Here is an 18,120-nt window from a genome sequence, read left to right on the forward strand (position 1 = left end):
TATAACTGTTACAGATTATGTTTTTATTAATAAACCATTATTAGGTAGAAAGTACAATATGCTTTAACACTGAAGGGAAACTGCTGTTACCACTACTACTACTACAAAGTATAATTATAATAATTAATAATTTGATTATAATAAGAGATGCTAAAAATATTTCAATCAAAACATAATAATCAGAGATGTAGCCATCACTGAGGGAATTTAAGACATCTGCTTGACATATTTTTTATTTTGGAGTTTTGGACAATGTGATAGTATACAAGTTTCATATGTCAAGATTTTTTTAAGGCTTAATAATAAAAATGACCAATTCCAAGTGAAAATCCCAGAATGACACCCATAAGTAATACAACATGTTTTTATCCTTTGATGGCTGTGGATTAAAAAATGCTGTTGGAATGGGGTTTAATGGCCCCTTTTTTGCATTTAATAGTATGGATGTAGCAATTTTGTTTACACAGTGTATTCTAGACTTATTTCAGGAGCTGAGCTGGAAATTTCAAGATTAAACAAAAATACACAATCTTGCCTAAATGTATGCCATAAACATGAACACAGCCAAAATTCTAAAAAAAATAAAATAAAAAAAAAAAAAAATCAGAATGTAAAGCGCCCAAAATGTTTCAGACAGTCCTTTAGGGTTAAATATAATTGGACTGAATAATTGGACAGAAAAAGACTATATGCAGTGTCTGTTATTGGTGCATTCTAAGCCACCACAGCAGCTCTCTGCTAGCTTTCAGTCTGTATGCATGTTGATAAGACCGGAGGAGAAAGTTACAGCTACTCTCTCATGGCTTCTACTTATTCTGCCTTTACTGTGTGCAGGAGCAGCAACCAGATGGTGATGGCGTGCATACCTCTAGAGGCCTGAAGTGAACGTTTGCGGACTTTGTTTCATTTAAATTAAGCAGGCTGACTCTTCTTCACTTACTGAACATGTCTCAGCCACTGTGACCTGCTCTCCAAAATCCCACTGATGGATTAGATTTCCTTCTTAATTGTCGCTGCAGGCGCTGACTCTTTGTTGTACCAGACAGGCTAAACCGACTGCGGCAGCAGAGCAGCCTTTTGTTTTCCATAAATCCATCAGACGTGGCACTGTTAAAGTAGCTGTCTCCCAGATCTGATAAAATGTTTCCTTCATATTATAGCGAATACAATAAAGTTTTCCACAGTTTCACAACTTATTCAAAATTCCAACACATACATTTCAGCAATTGCTAGAAACGCAAGCTGGAATGAAGACTGAGAAAGTTATTTTCCAAGTCTTTCCTTTTTCCCATTTTACATGTTTCAGGCCACAATTACCATGTAAACCATGTTCTATCGAGAGACACTGACAGGCAGTTATCAAGTCATTTTTCACCATTCATTTTACAGCTTTCATCTCCTTCAGATGTTATCAGACAAACCAGATAACAGAGGGGAAAAAAATTAATGTATGGGACAATGTGAGGCACGTGGGCACCATTTGATTAAAAGTGTCTCATCTCTATTTTATCTAAATGCAGCTACACTGTACATGTGGAATCTTAATAAAGCGTAAAGGTTATTCTCTACAGACACACAGGAAAGAACAAAGAAAACCTGTGAGTTGTTGCTATGGTTGCAAAACTAAAAGTACCGTACTGTCATATTTTGCCAGCAAGAAATGGGTGACTTCTTAACCATTACATGAATAACTGAAGGTATAACATAAAAAGGGAGAAAAGATTCTGTTCACCTCCTGACAAATTTGGGTAGAAGTAAACAAACTGTCATTGCTGCAGGGACAGGTTTTAAAATTTTAAGCGATTTGACATTTTAACCATTGATTATGGGGAGTTTTACACTGCATTAATGCACTTTCATCAAAACAACCACAAATTCCTGTTCTGATGGCGGGGTCCTTATCTGAGACACATCAGGATGCATTAGTGTTTTTATACTAAAAAGGAAATGTGATCAAATGCATCCAACACCACCTCAGTAAGTTGTTAAAGTGATCAGATCACAGTAGGTCTAAGTGGTAATTTACACTTATTTTAATGCACGGTTTACTTTTTCATCACTCAAAATGCATGTTAATACCAGGTGTAAACAGCACCAATGATTCATCGTCATCGTGACTCACAACCTATTCACAGAGGTGCACTCATGCAATGACTGTATGTACCTGTATGCAGACACAGTCACACCTCAGAGGCACAGGTAGATGGAAACAAATAGTCACATAGCTGCTTAAAACTAAACACACAGTAGAGACTTTTGGAACAGGAGGTCAGTGTTTATGCTGTGGTGATCCTGCGGATTAACATATCAGCTGCTCCACCTGCGGCTGCTTGACAGTGAGGAAGTACATGAAAAAGACATTTGTGTTTAGGATCATGCCTCCACCTCTGAAACCTCAGTGGATTTTGGTGATAGAGTTTCTTTTTATCATGTTTCCCCGTAATAAAGATAAAGAAAATCATGGGAAAGGCTATGTCATTGTGTGAAGGTCAGTTTTGATTTAAATTTTAAATTTAAGGAGTTAATTCATAATCGTGGTCAAACGCTTCCGTATATTCACACAGTCCTGCTTTGGCAGTGATTGAGAGCCTATCAGTCGGACTTTTCCACTTGTAATTGCTATCCGTGTGTACACAAATGTGACACACATCTGTGCACCAAATATTTACTCAGGAGCTCCAGCATTTAGCTCCATGGCATCCCGGCATGGCTCTTTAATCCTGTGAAACCTGAGCAAATCGGCTTTCAAAAACACAGGAAGAAGGCAATGAGCAACAAAAGAAGACATGACTCAAAAATTAGCAAGAAATTTGTAAAATGTATTATAAAATAAAATAAAATAAAAATAAAATAAACAAACAATGAATGAACTGGAGAAAGTTTTTTTAAAATCATGATAATTATGTTACATTATTTTTAATTCATTCATTTATAATTATAATTAATAAATGTGATTACATGGTTAAAAATGAGTTTTTCCTTAGCTTTTTTTTCTTTCCCTAGACATTTCTCCCTAGCTTTTTTTTCTTGCAATTTTGGGAGCATTTATTATCAAGTTTCTCAATGTTTTTTGTTTTTGAGAGAATTCACACCACCTTGCTCAGGGTTCACAGGTTTAAATACTTGTTGAAGGAGACTGAAAGCAGCACAAGAAAAGTGATGTCACTACAGGTTTAAAAGGGTTAATCAGACTGAACAAAGCAAGGGGCTTCTGTATAGAATCTGTAATGTATCTTTTTATAGCAGCATTAGTGTCTGGTTTCCAGAACATTTTGGCGAAGGTCAGTGACCTATAAATTTGAGATGCCACTGACATGTTTTCAGCTTGTTTATATCCCTCTGAGACATGTAAACATTTCACTCAGTGTGGATTCAGTGACTGTCATGACAGATAACCACGGCTGAGTCATGCCTTACACGCTGGGGACACACAGTGAAGCATAACCCCATCCGTGGACGATATTCTCTGTTCTCAGACCCCTATAGCAAGCAACGTCTTTATTATTTATGACAGCATGTAGAATATCAAGAATTCCTCATGGGCATCAAACTGAGACGTGACTGGATATCCCAGAGGAGGTATCACAGCTCAGCCCAGGATGAATACACTCACCATCTATATTCTGAGAGCATGGTTTCATAAGATTTAAATTCTAACAGTGGATTGTTGAGGCAGTTTCACACAGCATAGAAGAAGCCGATAGAATTGAATCCCAGCATACCTGCTGTCGGGGTGACACAGTGTAGCAAGTGCTTCAGCGTAGTTGCAAAGAGTTTCCTCCTTTGGCAGTGGTGAGAAAATAACGAAATAACTTCATTTATATAGCACTGTTCAGCAGGATATATATTGTTTAATATTAGAGATTCCTGTCAGCACTTTACCTAACTGAAGTTACCCTTTAGTAAAGCTGCCCTAAAGCAATACAATTAATTCCGTATTTGTGCTGCACCCAGTGAAGTTGGAATTTTTAACCGATTTAACTTTCTAACCACTGATTATATGCAATATATTCCTGTTAAATACTATGTCGTATAACACATGACTTAATTTGCATGGCTGGATTAAATGTTTACCTAATATAAGTGCTCTAATTTTAAATAAAGGTGTAGATAAAATCAAATAAAATTTGGTAAAAAATTAAAGAACAATAAAATGATGCTTAAGTGTAAGTAAGTATGTACTGATGCAATCTTAGTATGTTGTAATTACATGCATTATGAATGTACTTCCAAAAGGATATTCTCAAACTAATTGAGAATATAATGATTAGCCTTTAACTTAAGATAGAATTTAGTTTATTAGAGATTACTGTAAACATTTTGCCTAAGTGCTTTGCTTTCACACAATAACTGACTGAAATAAGAAAAAGACAGATTTTTATAAATAGACTGTTCCAGACAACTTACATTAATTTAATCAAAGGCTACATATGTGGCTTACAAGTAATCCACACACACAAACACACACACACACACACACACACACACACACACACAAACACACACACACACACACACACACACACACACACACACACACACACACCAAAAATGTCCACTTACACTATTTTTATCTTCTTTTATGTTTTGTCTTTTGTTTAATTCATGAGCAGCAAGACCAATGTGCTTATACAGACTAGATGTATTCTTTCTTTGGGTTGCCCCACTTTTGGGATATTTGGAGAGATTGCAGATTCAGTTTTGAAAAAAATGGAATAAAGAAGAACATTTAAATTACACACAAAATGCAGGATAGCATTAGCAATGCAGCCTATGTTGTTACCCTCATTATCTAGAAATAGATCAGCTTTGCGCAACATAATGAGTATAGACTAGTGTTGGATGATGTATCTTTGTTTCATTGAACTTTACTAATCAGGGTACACATTCTCTCTCGACATCACGACAAAACACATTTTCCCTCTTACCATGGTGATATCTTTCCAAGCAGATAGGTTTAGTTTTATGTGTCCATGCAGGTGGAGATCTCTGATTTTCTTTTTTTTTTGCCTCCATCCCCTATACAAAAGAGGACTGAACACAGCACTGAAAAATACTCAGAAGTAGCATCTCACTTAAAAAAGAGTGTCCCTGTTACTGTTTATAATCCACAAAAAAACCTTTTCATGGGTTTTGTTTCTCTGGTAGTAAACCATTTGAGCCATTGTAAAGAAAGGTTTCCATTTTAAATTCAGTTGACAAACTCTTGTGGAACAGATTATTATTTAAATGTAAAATGCGTGAAGCTTCAATTTTTGGTGTCTATGCTTCCCACAAGGAAACATTAAACTCAGCGGGCAGACATGATATTAACCTCCATGTGGGGAAGGAAGAAGGCCATACCCAGAGCCTACAAGTGGCTGCAGGGGTACCTTTTAAAATTGTGACAGCAGCGGCGGCAGCAAGCAGTGGTGTAGCATTGATCCTTTGAAACTTGAACAGATGAGCTTGATTTCATTCAAAAACATGGAAAAAGGCATTGAGCAACTTGACAAGAAATGACTCAAAAATTGCAAGAAATTACTAAAATGTTACAAGAAAATTCTCTAAAAAAAATTTAAAAAAATAAAATGAAATATATATTCTTCATTTAATGTAATTTTAAGTGTGTATATATATAATATTTAGAACTACAATTTTTTTTTGGACATTAACCCTTTAAAAAAGTAAACTTTTCTAATAATATCTGTCTCTCTCTTTTTTCAACCTGAACACATTTCTTACAGTGTGTGGGACATTTTTGCCAAATTGCTGATTGACTTTTGGTTTGAAATAAATCAAACCAATCTGCGCACATTTCAGAAGTTTAAAAGCTTGTAAAAGGCATCTGAATACAGCCTAAGAAAAAAAAAATCCATCCAGCAAACAATGAGCAGATCACTAACGACCTAAATGATCCTTACTATTACTGAAAAGCTGTGTTGGATTGCAGTGTTGAGGAATAGATCATGTGAGCATGAACAGACTTGGCACTGGTTTACCAGGTCGGCTTCAATTATTAACAGAAATAACATCCAGTACAAAGGAATTAAATAATCCATTTTCTGCAGAGACTCTGCCCTCTGCCTATATTCCCTCACTTTCTTCTTACTTTCTGTGCTCGGGACTTTCATGGGCATGTACCCCTACAACACCCATGTAAGGTCGGGGCTCTGCGTAAAGGTAGCTGACTGTAGATACAAAGTGCTGAAACACACACACACACAAAAAAGGCAAGGCCAAGTGAGGATCTGGAGTTAGCTTTTTATTTTTGCTGGCTTTATGGACAGTAACTGACAATCCAACAGTCCTGTTTAATATATCTATAACCTTTTGAAACCTGAGAAAATTTTCTTGATTTCTTTCATAAGCTTAGGAAGGAGGCAACGAAGAGCTTTGCAACAAATTTGACCCAAAATTGGCCAGAAAATAATAAAAAGTTACAACAAAATTATCTGATAATAGGCAACAAAAAAGTGAATTGATAAAGAAAATATTTATAAAGTCATTTTAATATAATTTCATTATTAATTATAATTGAATTAAGTATTTTTATATGTGGGGATGGTGGTTTGACGAGACTTGAGGCTCTGAACTCTTCATCAGACACTGACAGTGAGGCTTCAGGAGGCTGATCCAGCAGCCTGCAGCGTTTCACACTTTGCAGATCAGAGGCTTTCACTGCTGAAATCCTCTTCTCCTCTTCTAATCTGCACAGCAGCAAACAAAACATGAATCACTGAGACACGAGGCAGACAGAGCTAATCTGGTCCATTTATACTATCACATGAAGATTTCCCTCTAAAATCACCACCTGGAATAAACTTCAGTCATTTCATTTTATATCTGGATTGTGTTCATTTGCTGACATCATGGTCAAGTTTTGCACATTAATGTTGTCAGTGTTTTCTAACAGCATGTTCCTCCTTTCAATGGAATCCTTCAATGTGTTTTTCTGTAAATGGCTGACAAGATGAGTGGCATTCAAGTGGATGAACATTTAGTGCCTGACTCATCCTTCACGATGTATTCGTTTAAATCTGTTTTTACGTGCATTTATGTCAACTATGTGCTGCTCTGGAAAGCTCTTTACAATACACCCTGTCAATAGGCTAGGCTATTATCAATCCATAACAGGAAAAATGTTATGTTTGCAGCAGAAAGTGAGATCAATTGTCATTTTCATGCAGCTGAAGCCACTCGCAGCAGTGTTGCATCCAGGGCGATGAGTGGATTGTAATAGAAAATGCAAAGGCACTTTGATAAACTTTACAGGGCATGACTTTCCACAGAGAAAGGAATTCTTGAGAGCTCCCTGCAAGGAGAGACTAATTTACTGTTAGCAGCTCTGAGCTCTGAGAGTCCATAATCGAAGAAAAAAAAGATTCATTCATTTGTGACAGCGACAGTGAGTGGTGATGTTATCCTGAGGATGGCACCCAGGCTTGTGTGTTTCTTGAAGTGTGTGTGTGTGTGTGTCATCTTAAGACATCTTGACTCTAACAAGGACTGACACAGCCTCACTCACTGCTGTTACAACATGGATTCCACATGTTGCAGTGAAATCCAGAGTGTTTGAAGCAGTTTCTCTCATCTATCATCTGCCATGCTGTTGTACATAAACCCCTAAAGTTAATGTATTCCTGTATGCAGATCACTACACCAGTGGTAAAAGGAACAGTTTGAAATACAGAGGCAGAGGTGATGCTGCGTACATTACATTTTTCACCCCAATGGAATTTTTGAGGACACTCAAATAAAATTGCAATGTAGTGCTGTATAGTAGCAAGGAAGTGATTTTAGATACAGTGACTTCCTGGAATATTGCAGATGAAGTTGCACAATATATAGGTAATAAAGCCCACCCCCTCCATTGTTAGTGAATGGGACATATTAAAAACTCAAAGGTCACGCCAAATAAATTTTCCCAAAGATTGTTTCTGTCACTGACGGTAGTTCTCATTGTCCCGATAATTTGTTCAACTGATCTTTTTTTATGATAAGATGATTATGATGAGTTATTCAGTTCTACAAAAAAAGGGTATTTTCTGCCATGATTGACAGCCGTGTCAGCCAATCTGTGCGCTGATGTTCAATGGCGCTGCTCAGGATTGGTCAGACAGGTGTTTGGGCAAAAACTCCACCACCGCAGAGATTCAAGGTCCAATTAAGGTCCTCAGCACAAGATGACAGCGGCAGTATCTGGGGTATTTTAGCTTCATTTAAGCATCGCGAGTTGAAGTTGGGATGCTCCCATTTTGAAGCTTCATGTTTGTCATTTGGCCATCGCCAACTGTTCTTCTTGGAGCCAGAAGTGACCATATATAGAGAAGCAAAGGGTGGATCTGATTCACAGACAGCTTGTCACTCAAGCGATCCCCGCCTTTAAATATTCATAGCTTTGGGCCATGATAAAATAAAAAACGGTGAGTTATTAAAAAAAAATAATAAAATAGATAAATAAATTGCCCCCGTACAGATGTCACAGAGGGATAAATTAGCAATACAGACCAAAACAGTTTTTTGTACCAGGTTGTTAACATGTTTATTTCTTCTGCAAAGTTGAGCATTTTAACACGGATGTCTATGATGACAATGATTTTGGAGTCTGCCCCAAGTGGCCAGTCAATGAACTGCAGTTTTTGGCACTTAAGAGTTGGCTTCATTATTCAGCGTCAGAGATTGCTGTTTGGTACAAATCCTTTGAGACAATTTAAAATTCATCCTGAAAAGAAATAAAATACGTTAGTAATCACAAACTCAAAGGTCTCCAGGTTATTTTCAATGTAGCTGAAACTTTCAGCTTGATCATTTGCAATTCTATCCTGGTTTAAAATGGCTGGCAGAGATCCTGAAAGAAAAGGATGTGATGTGCCCATTTGTTGTCAGGGTAAAGGTCAACAAAAGCTCAAAAGCACATGAAATAATTTTGACTTTTATCAGAACTGATTCATCTGAATTTCCTCTTAGGTGGCAAGGTAACATGTTGGCCTGGATGATTGACAGTGGCTTGATAGTTGCAGGTTTGGCCGCGAACTTAGATACACATCTCAGCTTTTGTCAGCTGAGGCGGAGTGACAGCTCACCCTCCCGACCCCTCTGGTTCTTACCGTAACAACGCGCTCCGCTGGTGACCCATGATCTCCAGAGACGCCAAGCCTCCACCAGCCAGCACTTGCCCCACGCTGGGTTGTCAGTCTTCTCAACATTCCCCTCAGTTAAACGCACAAACACACACAAGAACACACATTACCACGTCCCCTCAGAGCTCTCTCAGACACAATCTCACCACATTCAAGTGATGGCAGAGGACGCATCAGAAAGGATAAAAAAAAAAAAAAACTCAAGAGTATTCTGGCCTTAATGGAAAGATGATTTCTGCTGGATCAGCATGTCTCATGTTTTTCTAAAGCTAGGGTGTAGGGTGTAGGGTGTTTTCAATAAACTTTTTTAACATATTATTTATAATAAGCAATAACACAACAGGAACGATAAAATAAAAGCAATTGAGATGCTACATCAACACAACAAGGTGTGAAGTCACCTTGTGGAAACATTTGTTTTAATAAGTTTGAGATTTATCTTCAACTTTCAACTTTCAGGAGTTCATTTATTTCTTTATTTGAATGATAAAAGCTGCAGTTCCACTTTTTTGGCCACTTAGGAGCAGCTGAATCAAGTTGTGAACATGGACGCGTTATGTGTTATGTATGTAGCATGTTATGTGTTATTAGATCTGGATACTGAACCCAAGATGGTGCCTATTCAGTCCAGTGACAATCACTGTTTCTGGCTTCCAGGTTTACGTGTGGCCTACTGAATATGTGCAGTTGTGTTTCCTGCCCCAAAAGTTCCCACTCAGCCTTTGGACTTTACATTGTGTTTATGTTACACTTTTTAAAATCACTTTAATTAGTTTGAGGAAATTTTGACATATATGAAACACAATGGAACAAACAATCTTAATAGAAAGGGTATTAATTGAGCTTGTTTGCAATTTAACAGAGAATCTCTTTTACAATGGTGGTCTATGGGGAAATTCAAAGCAATGCTGAGTTTTGAGTAAAAACTTATCATCCAGGTAATAAGGTGTACTTGTAGCAAAAAGTTGTTTAGATATACATCCAGCACAGAGCAACATGATAGTTCATTTGGAGTGGTGTTTGTGTCCACCTGATAAATGTAGACTAAATATTAACTGTCTTTTAGCTCTGTTTTTGGTCTCTACCAAATTCTGAGGGAAATTTTCCAACTCTTTAACTGCTAAATGCTCCACTCGCTGCAGGTTTTTAGATAGCAGAAACCTCAGCTAAAAGTTGGGAAAATGATGGTAATGGTGAATTTTATAGATATTAACAAAAAAAAAGAAGTTACAATGACACATTTACCCGTGCTGGTAAATTTTCGGTTTATATCTTGGTTTTACCTTTTCTCATAAAATGATTGGTGTTTAGGTTTTTTCATTCATTAGCGAGAGCTGCAGTGGATTTTGATTTGTCTTAGAACATGGAAAGGAAAGCCAAGGAATACACGTTATTGTTTTAAAAATATGGATAAGAGAAAGAAGTGTAAAGTGTATGTGACAGGGCTGTTTTTTTTAATCTTATTTTTTATAGTTGTACTGCAAACAACATGACCTGGGGGAAATTTCACCACTACTAAAGTATTAGTGAGATTAACCACTTTAAAACTCAAAAAGGTCACACCAGCTGTTAAGAACAGAGCTGGTCTTTGGAGCCAATTTTATTCAGGGCCAAACGTGGAACTACAACTAGCCGGTCCATCATGTGATGCCACTGGGCTCAATGAGATTTTTTTCTATTGACATACATGATGAAAAAGCTGTATTTATAACACTGGATACAGTGATTTGAGCATCACAGCCCCTGTAAAATGGACATTTGGAAAGTCTAGTAGAGCTGCACAATTAAATTGTTTTTATCTATATGTTTAGCAGAAGGTTACACCATAATTTAGCTGCTCGGCCCCTGTAATTTACTCTTGTGCTTGCCCTATAGGTCCCATGATGCAGAAGATGTGGTTAATGTCAAACCAAGGAAGTCAAGCTCACTTGGCTTCATGCACTACTTAACATTGTTCATAATGAAGAATGGGCCACTGCCTACATGTTGTGTTTCCAAGTGAACCCAGAAAGCGAAACTGGCTGGCAGGAGACTGGTAGGCTGACAAGTACTGCAGACAAATAGTGGACCTGAGATACAGCAAAGCAAGAGTTAACCTGACAATCTAAAGTTCAACTAGGAGATACACTGAGCTAGAGCACAGGCTGGTATGCACATTACCACTTAGGTGAACTCACAAACTGACAAAGACTGGAGTGAGGAACCGGGGAGATATATTGTTGAGTCTTGATTAGTGGATGAGCTGCAGGTGTGCATGGTATTTGGCAGCAGCAGGCAGGTGTCAACCTGGATAAGCTGTTTTTTTGAGGGGGTTTAAACCTGATGAAGCCCACTTGGATATACATGACAATATTGCTTCCTGATAACACGAGGAAGCCAAATCTAGAGGAGAGCAGTAAATGCTGCAGCGTCCAGCTTGCCGGTAATAGAGTTGGCTTAATAATGAACTGATGGGCTATCTCCACCTGTAGAGTGATGACAGAGACTGTCAGGATGACTGTATCTGCCACCTCCACCTTCCCTTCGCTGTGGAAATGATGAAACATTCATGAAAGACACCTATGCCATCCTGTCCTCCATCATTACATCCTGTCAGTTTACGTCAGTTAGCCACACAGAGATAGCTGTACATCATGTGAGTGTGTGTGCAGTGTTAGGTGTAGGAAACACTATCACACCTGAAAAGCAGTAAACATTTGGACATACCTGTCCAAGCATGCGTGGCTCTTGTGCTTGCCAAGATGATACCTTTGTCTTGTTTTTTTTTCTCCCCTGCTTCTTCTTCTTCTTTTGTTTGCTTCCCGGCTTTCTTCTACAGATTTATGCTGTTCCACTTCTGGGTGAAATTCCAGTATGGGGACTATAGATCAGGCTCAGAACTCCTAGGCCAGTTCAGATCCGGTTGAGGTGTACCGTATCATCTAGGTGTGTTCAAATTCATCTTAATACGATTTCAGTCAGACAAACATATTTATAAGTACCGTATTTTTAAGTTCCAGTTTTAGTCAGACTAACACAATAATTCAACGTTTTCTGACACTACGTCAACGCACCGACTTGTCTTGTGCTCATATTGAACCCACATCTTATCAGTCTGCCTTTGGTGTGCCTCTATTGTCACTTTTTCCAGGAAGGTTAGTGCACACATATACACACACTCTTAAAATTCCAGCTCCTCCTCGCTTATTTTAACCTCTATATCCTTTTTCAAAATGACATTAAATCATGAAAGATGTTATCAAAATGCTGTTTTATAATAGCTGTAGCTATAATGTCCTTCAGTGTCCTGCTGGGATAAAGTAAAGCCCAGAGCAAGCCTGAATAAACAGGAAAAAAACAGTAAATTACCTGCATGAGATAACAATTGTTAACCCCAACTCATCAAACATCCCTCTGCCACATGACAGTAGTTAAAAGCTTTTATTTCCCCCGAGTTTAGCATGCAGCGCTGAACTAACAAACCATATTACTGATCTTCATGCAAAATCTTTAATCTGCTCATCAACTGAACATACAAAGAAATAAACTTGTGAAATGTCACAGCAGTGACCTGAAAGTGTCATAACAGCTGCCAAAAAAAGCAAATGCACCAAGGATTTATCTGCCATTGACTGAATTTCCTTTCATTTAAAAATATGTTTCGCCTGTCTGAGATCCTGCTAAGAGAGAGAGAGGTGAAATGATGTAGCCACAGTCAATTAAATCATTAAGAGCAAATACAAAAAGAGGAGAAGAGTTGTGCAGACAAACAAGTAGTGAGTCAGAGGAGGTCTAACCAATGTTTTGCTGACCCAACATTTCAAATTCCCAGTAGTCTGAAACATGTCCCATTGGACTAAAAGCCCATTCGTCTGGCAGCCCGTTATCCCAAAAACATCCATTGCTCCGAAAATGCACACTGTCCCTGCGGTTATAAAAATAAATAAGCTGCAATCAGTTAACCCTGCCTCTTAATGTTTTACACCCCTTCCCTCGGTTGAGCATTTGTGTATATAACTTACGTTGCTTTTGGAAGTGATGAAAAATAAATTGTAAATTAATGGTGATATTATAGTGAATAGGAAACACATATGCTTCACCAACACCACATAATGTTAAGGAGGGTCTTGTTGAAAAATGAATGGGCTGAAACACGGAGTAGTCATCAAGACAACCGGGGAGTTCAAAACATAAACCTATTCATTATCAGCATATTCAAAATGTATGGCCAGTACTTGGGTAAATTGCTGCGACTGGACAGACCACAGCGCATAATTAACTTTGAGAATTGGCTGCTGATTGCAATTCAGACCAAATTGCCCAACAGGTGGTCATCCGGCTGTTATTATCACTTTGGCCAGAGCTAAACGGAGACAGAAATTAAATCAGAGGTGTATTCAGTTGCATCTAGATTTAATCCAGATATGACACATCTGACATAAATTAAATGAGGCCATTTTTTGTAGAAGCAGTACAAGTAAATATTTGCTTATGATGTTGAAACACTGCTGGTGGAATCCATTGTGGGCCAAGAAATCAAGTGACTTCAAATTGTGCTTTTGATTATCTGCAGTTAGACAGGTTTGTGTATCAGAACCACTGAAAGTCTTTGGTGACCACGATTTAAAGTCGCAGGTGAACAGATGTTTTAGGATGACAGATGGAAAAACCAGATGGCTGGAGGCGTTCGATTCTTCAAGCTTACTGATCTGTTTCTCACAGATTTACCAAGTGCTCATTAAAAAGCCATGCGGTCTGAAATGTGGCCACAGCAGAATCCATGTGTCGTGTTCAGAAAAGAAAGCGAATGGGAAAATGATATTACACATGAAACATAATGCAGACATTAGGAGGACAGCGTTCAAGTCCTTATTGGGCAAACACAGTCAGAGCCAGAGCCCATTATATTCATAGTGAGTGCAACTTTAGAACAATTGAAGTCGAATTATGATCTTTAATGCACAAACAATGCCACTCAGGTGTTCACCTGTTTCACAAAAGACAGGAACCTCACAAAGGAGATCAGAGCAGACCATAACACTGTTTAAAATGTTATTTTAATGTAATCAATACTATCGCAATGCCCATTCAAAATGTGGATCCAACAAATGCAGACTTTCATGCTGGAATCCGGTGTTTGCTTCCCGTCTAAATGTGATGGGATTTTTTTTACACCTTACCATGTGTCTCTTTTGCCTAAATCTAACCATCTGTGCCAGCATCTTGCTGATATCCCAACATGCACTGTGATCCCACCATGTGCTTGTGTTGACATCACGGGAGCGGCATCCTGGAACGTCAACAGCATACGCAGAAGGACACCTAGAGTGGATAATATGTAGACACGGAAGTCACTGCAAAGGGGCAATATGTGAGAAGTTAGGATGAGAACATGTTGGTTTTGTTATTTACAGCATCTGTTGCACATCTGTCCGTCCTGGAGGAGGGATCCCTCCTCAGTCGCTCTTCCTGAGGTTTCTCCCATTTTTTTCCCTCCGTTACAGATTTTTTTGGGCGGGAATTTTTCCTTAGGCGATGTGAGGGTCTGAGGGCAGAGGGATGTCATATACTATAAAGCCCTTTGAGGCAAAGTGTGTTTTGTTATAATGGGCTTTATAATTAAAACTGAATTGAAATTGAAATTGAAAAGTTACTCATATACTTACCTTGAGGCTGCCCAGTACCTATGCAGTATGATCTACTGGCCACTAAGCAGCTGAACTGAAACAGTTGGGGCTAAGGGGCTTGCTCAAGGGCACCTCAGTGGTGATAATAAAGGAGGAGCAATCACTGCTTTATCACTTTCCACATCCCAATTTACCCTTCCACTTTAGAGATTGAACTGATGAGCTCCCGTCAACCTCCCTCACTGACTTTTCATATCTGATGTTACAGCAAGAGAAATAAGGTAAGACTCACACAACTGATATGTCTTTTATATCTGATGAATGTGGACCTCAGAACCTGTTTTCAAAGTTTTTCAGCTCGTTCAGTTCTGTTACGATGAGCCGCGTAGGAGTCATGTTTGATGAGTTATGTGCTATAGGTTCCAATGTTACGTTTTGTAACTGTTGTGTCTAAAGAGCAGGATTGTGTCTGCATCTGCTTTGAAGTTGTTTGACTTTGTTGGTTCTTTCACTCTCATTATGTTATTTCTCTTGTTTTGTTATGTTTGTAGCATCTTGTAAGCCCGTGTGGGCTGGGCACCTTTAGGTGCATGACACTTTGAAAAATGATTTTACCCTACCTGTGATGAGGTGAAGGAGTAGTCTGTAAGACAGCTCTGAGAAACTCAAAGCAAATCTGTTCTGGCAGTTTGATTTTGATTTCAGTCACACCTCTCCTTTCTCCTCTCTGGCTCCAAACAGTCTGTCGATCACATCCATTATAGAGGTGATCGGGTAGTTCCCTGGTGAATACCAACTTTCGAAGAAGAGGAGTATTAGAAGATGGTATCATACATAACTCAGCACCCATAAAGACCATGGATCAACTCTTTTTCCTGAGTACATTAGGAACCTTGAGCTGTAGTGTTTGTCTTTAAAGGCCTTGACTTGTATATTTTGCTCTGGTAGGATGACTCATCAAATGTTAGCTTGCTAGCCAGAATCCCTCTTCTCATCTACTGTAAATAGCTGTAGGCACTTTGATAAGTATGTGTAGCATATGGTCTACATAATGTATCTGTACATGCTTGTGGCAATGGTCTTGCTTGTTTGCTCAGATGATGCCACATAATCACCCAGTTAGAGGAAAGTCTCTCTGAAAAAGCACCAAATGGAAGTGATAATTACTGATGTCTAGTCATGATAATGAATGATTTACCCCCCCCCAAAAAACTGAGAAGAGGCAGAAATATGTTGTTGCTCTCCTCATGTCAGAGATCATTGTGAGGGTCTCTTCTGCCTGGATAAAAACTTCAGCTTTAAAAGTCTTCTGAATTGTCCGTCCTCAAAGTAAAGTATTGAGTGGAGACATAAACAAGGTCCACACAATCAGATGTGAAGTGAAACGGAAACTCATCTGAACTTCTTTTGCCACTGTCCTATAAAACTATGTGATGGAAGTTTACGACGACGCTGTCGAACTGGCCCTTCACTTCATCCTCGAGCATCTGGACTCAGCAGGAACCTAGCCAGGATCCTGTTTGTGGATTTCAGCTCTGCTTTAATACACTAATTCTGGCTCTGCTACAGGACAAGATCTCCAAGCTGAAGGTGCCTGACTCCACCTGCAGGTGGGTCACAGACTTCCTGTCTGACAGGAAGCAGCAGGTGAAGCTGGGGAAGCATGTTTCTGACAGCAGAACCATCAGCCCCGGCCGCCCTCAAGGCTGCGCTCTTTCTCCTCTCCTCTTCTCCCTGTACACAAACAGCTGCACCTCAAGTCATCAGTCCGTCAAGCTCCTCAAGTTCGCGGACGAAACCACCCTCATTGGACTCATCTCTGGTGACCTGGTGCGGTGAGAACAACTTAGAGCTCAATGCTCTGAAGACAGTGGAGATGGTAGTTCAGAAGGATCGCTGCCGCCCCCGCCCCCATCACCCTCTGTGACTCACCAGTTTCCACTGTGGAGTCTTTCTGCCACCTGGGGACCATCATCACCCAGGACCTCAAGTGAAGAGGTGAAGACCATCAAGAAAGCCCAGCAGAGGATGTACTTCCTGTGGCAGCTGAAGAAATTCAACCTGCTAAAGACAATGATGGTGCACTTCTACACTGCCATCACTGAGTCCATCCTCACCTCCTCCATCACAGTCTGGTACGCTGCAGCCACGGCAAGGGACAAGTACAGGCTGCAGCGCATCATCCACGCTGCACAGAGGGTGAATGGCTGCCACCTGCCTTCTCTTCATGACCTCTACACCTCCAGGGCCCTGAGGCGTGCAGGTAAAATTTTTGCCGGCCCCTTTCACCCCGGACATGGACTTTTTGAGACTCTCTCATCTGGCAAGAGCCTCCGGTCCATCAGAACCAAAACCTCACGACTCAAAAACAGTTTCTTTCCCACTGCTGTCACCATCATGAACAATACTCCGGCCCTTCCCTCTCCTCTACCGCCCACATGACACAGACTCTAATCCAGCCCCAGAGTCTGAAAACATTACATTAATGTTATGCTAAATCAGTTTTTATGCGTTACATTAACGCACACCGGACTGGATTTCTTTACACGCACACTGTAGGTCAACTTAATTATTTAAACTTAAGATATTTGCACTGCAACTCTGCTTCTGAAAAAACTGTACAAACCCTCCATTGCACCTTTTGTACATATTTTTTGTGTCCTTTATATTCTATTTTGTCATTTTCTAATTTAAATTGCTTCTATATTTTTTATGTTATGTTCTATTCTATTGAAATTCACTATTTTAATCTTCCTTTATGTTAATTGTTTTGCACCAAAATTCCAGATGTCAGTATTCACAGTTGACAATGGACAGCTTCTTACTTTAAGCTTCTTTTCACTGGCTCCTGCTGAACTTTAGAAGTGATTTTAAGATAATATCGATTACTTTTAGTGTCCACTGTGAACTCGTAGCGAAGTACATCTCAGCTATTCTGACGCTGTAGGTGCCGAGCGTAACCTGAGGTCCTTATCCAAGGCTCTCCAACTATCCTTATATCTAGGCTGAAGACTAAGGGTGACTGGGAATTTGCCGTTAGGCGCCCCGATCCCAGTGTTGGATCTTGGACATTCGGTGACCGGGACAAACTACACTGAATTGGAATTTATCATTTTATCATCTTTCTTTGCCTTTGAAATTTTCTGTGTCTGGAAGTCTGTTGGTCATTTATTTGATAAAACCAAACAAACTAAAAGCAGCTATATTTTTACACTGCTTATGTACTCATGGCTTTTTAAAAAGTGTCAGTCCAAACACGTGCTGGACTCTCCTCATAATAGTTGAATTGATTGGTTTCAAAACAACCTGTCTGACACTAGAGCTGAGACTGTCACTGCAGACCTTGTCAGTGGAATGCCTCAAGAGTCAAAGGTTTCTGGATTTTATCCTAT

The sequence above is a fragment of the Plectropomus leopardus genome, chromosome 12 (assembly GCF_026936395.1).
Source record: "Plectropomus leopardus strain MGB_pleo_1.0 chromosome 12, ASM2693639v1, whole genome shotgun sequence".
NCBI lineage: Eukaryota > Metazoa > Chordata > Actinopteri > Perciformes > Serranidae > Plectropomus > Plectropomus leopardus.